The sequence below is a fragment of the Lycium barbarum genome, chromosome 7, assembly GCF_019175385.1.
Source record: "Lycium barbarum isolate Lr01 chromosome 7, ASM1917538v2, whole genome shotgun sequence".
Taxonomy (NCBI): Eukaryota; Viridiplantae; Streptophyta; class Magnoliopsida; order Solanales; family Solanaceae; genus Lycium; species Lycium barbarum.
In genome coordinates this window covers 15,457,744-15,462,735 of record NC_083343.1, presented here as the reverse complement: position 1 = coordinate 15,462,735, position 4,992 = coordinate 15,457,744, and the positions used below count along the sequence as shown (strand labels likewise).

Genomic DNA, 4,992 nt, shown 5'->3' with positions numbered 1-4,992 from the left:
TCTGGATACCTGCATGAGACTTAATAAAAATGTTAGTAAGATAATAAATAACTATCGGATGAATTAAAGAAATAATGAATAAACTTAAAATAAAAACCCGTCTTTATACATGGAAGGCCTTGGAAATCGACGGAAATTTCTTCATCGGCCATTTGGGTTTAGTATTCGCCCAAATGAATTTAACTAAATGCGATAAAAGGAAGAACAATATCAACAACATTCCCGGGCACCGAGCTCGTAGCTAGTCGGCCGAGAAAGATTAAACACAATACCAATGGCCACCGGAGTAGTATTTTCCGGGCACAAAACCAACATGAGACTATCAAAATAATGTAAACAAAAATACCATCTAAAATCATGAAGCGGAGGAGCAGCAGTGTCACGACCCAACCCCGTAGGCCGTGACTGGCGCCCTAGTTGGGCACCCAAACGTACTTATCCATATCGAATCACAAACAGATAGCATAGACGGCCACAATAGTGGCGCCGCTGTGAATAGTGGCTCCGGGAACTTCTCTCTCTCTCTCTAAGCTTGAGAGTCCTTCTCTCTAACTCTAAGTTTCTCAAGTTTGAAAGATGATAAATGAGTTCCTTAGTCATCAATTTGACTTAAATATCATGCCTACTAGTTGGACACATGTCCCACTCATGGCTTGAGCCAATCAAATTTGGCCACATGTCTTGGTGGGGCCCACACGACCACTAGTGCCTAATTAGTGAATAATTAATTTTTAATCCCCACTTAATAATCTAATCATGATAAATTAATCCCAATTTTTCATTAATATTTTTACACTAAGTAAAATTCATAAGCAATTCATTTTCTAATAGAGACCGGAAATTAAAGATTTCTGTTTCGTGCCCGAAAATGATCCCGTCTTTAACTTGAGTCGATTCTCTTGCGAATAACTCGACGTATAAAATTACGGGATATAACATCCTCCCCCCCTTTAGAACATTCGTCCTCGAATGTTAAACTTGTCCCATAGGGTCTTACAAAAATTTCGGGGGAATCTCTTTTATTGCTATCACATGTAGTCTCTTTCTTAGCATACCAATATTCTTGTACAACTTGTATAAAATATATCCAATCTTAGTCATAGTCTTTCCTTCTCTTGGTTCATTCTGCTTTTCATATCTCATCCTCCTTTTATTTCTAGGAAAATTTTAGCAAAAGTTCATCTGTATTTCTTACTATCCCAAAACCTGCACGCAGGAAATACCAGCAATGCCTCACAGGGCCAACATATATATATATATATATATGTGTGTGTGTGTGTGTGTGTGTGTGTGTGTGTGTGTGTGTGTGTATACATTATATCGTATCATAGCCGCACAGGGCTCCCAATTTAAAGTAAAGTATAAAGATGTCGAGACTTACCTTACATACATAACTCAAATGACACCGGTGGCATTTTCCTATTTATTGCCCTTTTCGATCTTCACTTTACATTTTTAATCATACTTCAAATAACTTCCCCAATACACCTCTTTCGCACCATTACTTACCTGTGTACTGTGTAGCTTCCCATATCATCAGTCATTGTCTTCTGTCGATACCGTTCTTCGGCTGAAATCAAGGGTTAGTAACAAAAAAGGAATTCATTTCCTACGGCTGGCTCTATCGCACGATCTAAGATCCAAAGAAAGGTAACACCCTAAATGTCCTGTAGCCTCCTGTTTATAGATGTGGTGCACAACACACCAATAAACAAGACTCTACGAGACACGGTCTGTAGACATTCCGAGGACAAACCGCTCTGATACCACTTCTGTCACGACCCAACCCCGTAGGCCGTGACTGGCGCCCTAGTTGGGCACCCAAACGTACTTATCCATATCGAATCACAAACAGATAGCATATACGACCACAATACTATATGCCGTCTCAAACTATATCAAACTGTATCGAACACATTTCAACGCAACCATATGCAGACATATATATATATATATATATCAAAAAGCCGGCAAGGCTATCAAATGTATCAAAAGCCGACAAGGCTATCAAATGTATCAAAAGCCGACAAGGCTAACAGATGTATCAAAAGCCGACAAGGCTAACAGATGGCGCAACGACCCAAAACATATACAAAGTGCACGCCGACAAGGTTGCCATAACGAATTGGGTCATACAAACACATCTGTACAGAAGTAGGCACACACACCCACAAATACGTCTACAGACCTCTAAACAGACAAACCGAATCATATGGCGGGACAGGGCCCCGCCGTGCCCCTGAACAAATAGATATATACATAGCGAACGAATATATACCAAAATGTGTGCTCTGAAATGAGAAGAGCACTCCAAACAGCAGAAGAGGGTGTCCTAAATGGGTAGATCACCAAACTGTGCGTCTGTACCTGCTGGCATGAAACGCAGCCCCCCGAAGAAAGGGGGTCAGTACGAAATATATACTGAGTATGCAAAGCAGAATATACAGAAAGCAAATCTGAGACATAAACGAAATGGAAGTACCAAACATAAGTGCAAATCCAATATATCAAAATTTGCTTACTTTCAAAAATATGTAAGTAATGCATAGGGTACAGAAGAATATGGTCGCCCACCCGTCGATGGCGCCATAACACAGCATAACACCAGAAAGTTTCAAATCTCCGTATCCCCGTCACATATCACATCACAACATAACGCCATACACAGCATAACACCAAATATAGGTGGAACCTGACCCTCTTTTGCGAGTAGCTCAGTGAACCATAAACACAGCATAACTCCGGAGTATATCAAAATGCGCACGACAACAGAACCGGCCCGGGTACCGGCGAAAGATATAACAGAACGCACGAGCAGAGTCATGAGTAACCATATGCATAAAATCATTATCATAGACTCAAATGTAATTAATATAGCCATACTCACAAATCGAAGTAATAGTCATAACAAATTCTTTCAAAAGTTCTCCAAATTACATAAGGGAAGGTTGCGGGACCCACGAACGGGTATTGACCCGAGTCGGGACCGCCTATGGAAAACATAATCATCATACGCCATACAAACTTCTACGAACATATCAAAGCAATCCGAGCCTTTCTGTGAAAGATACGGTGTTTCGTAGTTACGGAATTCTTTAAAACAACTATTTTTGTACAAAGTTTGGAAATCAATTCTTTCGAAAACATAAAGGTTCATATTTCATCACATCATACATAAGAATGCCAAGAAATAGATATAAGGATCATAGAGTGCTCGGATTTCGAATCTTAGAATTTTCCTCAAGGCTCATAACCTAGCCTATTGAAAACTAAGGCATGCCAAAAGAAAGAAGGGTTGCGCTTTACATACCTCGTACGCACTCCAAGATAGCCAATCTAAAGTAAATCCCAATCTACGCCTCGGGCTCCCCAAGGTCTACAAATATGCCAACGAATATCCAATATTAAACATAGGCACTTAAGCCATTCATTCCAAACTAACATTAAATTCTACAGAGAATTCGGCAGCATCTCGCTCAAAATCAACAACAACAACCACAATAACCAATCCGAAAGACAATATTACATTAATACTCTCTTTTTCATCATTCGACAACTTTCCAAATATTCAATTCAACGGCTTACCTTCAAGCCAACATCAACGCCTATACATTCAAATACTAACCCAAACCCATACTAACAACATTCAAGAACATTCTAAGCAATTCACATAATATTTCCAACGATCCAACAATTTCTCCAAATTGGGCCGAAAACAGCCCCAAAAACCGAGAGTAGCCCCTTTACCACATTCCTCATTTTTAAGTCGTGATTTGTATCAACAATCCACACTATAACGATATAATTCTCATAAATATAAAGATTGCATTAATTTCACAAAATTCTCCAAATCAGTCCGCAACATTCACCATATCAATTTGGGACATTAAACTCTCATTTCCAAACTAGAATTCATAACGACGACAACTAAAACACTAAGCGATACTGATTCATCCTTTGCCAAACATTGGGGCTATACACGGCCACACTACACACATATACATATATTGATGATTTTTATTCTCTTCTCCACTCTACAACAATCAAACATGCTACAAAAATTTTATTCATTAACCCAATCACACACCCATTTACACGGCTAGCTCCCCAAGCACACAGCCCACTTCCAACATACAATATTTCACCATTTTCATCCATATTAACATACCACAATATGCATAAAACATTTATAGCCCATAAAACAATAGAAATTCTTACCTTTGTTCTTTACTCCACAAGAAAGTTAGGGTTTGCGATTTACAAAAATGGATGGTTTGATCGCTCCAATAATGCTTCCACGCTACTTAGGGACCTCCAAATAGTGGGTTAACACCAAGGAATTATTTTTGGGAAGGCTAGAAATGGGGTTGGATTTTTCTCCTCTTGGCCGTGAACAGTGCCGCGTGAACAGTGCGCGCGTGAACAGTGGCGGCATGAACAGTGCGCCACCATGAATAGTGGCGCCGTGAACAGTGGCGCCGCCGTGAATAGTGGCTTCGGGAACTTCTCTCTCTCTCTCTAAGCTTGAGAGCCCCTCTCTCTAACTCTAAGTTTCTCAAGTTTGAAAGATGATAAATGAGTTCCTTAGTCATCAATTTGACTTAAATATCATGCCTACTAGTTGGACACATGTCCCACTCATGGCTTGAGCCAATCAAATTTGGCCACATGTCTTGGTGGGGCCCACACGACCACTAGTGCCTAATTAGTGAATAATTAATTTTTAATCCCCACTTAATAATCTAATCATGGTAAATTAATCATAACTTTCCATTAATATTTTTACACTAAGTAAAATTCACAAGCAATTCATTTTCTAATAGAGACCGGAAATTAAAGATTTCTGTTTCGTGCCCGAAAATGATCCCGTCTTTAACTTGAGTCGATTCTCTTGCGAATAACTCGACGTATAAAATTACGGGATATAACAAGCAGTGCAGTGAGAATGGAGCAAAAACAATAAAGTGTGCCATGTATAACAACTGCCATACC

At 39.5% G+C, this 4,992-nt stretch overlaps 1 long non-coding RNA gene across 1 annotated transcript; it reads right to left on the bottom strand.

The window, feature by feature from the left end:
- Positions 1–1,967: 1,967 nt before the first annotated feature.
- Positions 1,968–4,383, bottom strand: LOC132602168 (uncharacterized). Its single transcript, XR_009567634.1, has 3 exons — positions 4,219–4,383; positions 3,311–3,376; positions 1,968–2,367 (listed from the first exon to the last, which is right to left on the bottom strand). It is a non-coding gene; the product is annotated as an uncharacterized LOC132602168 (long non-coding RNA).
- Positions 4,384–4,992: the final 609 nt, after the last annotated feature.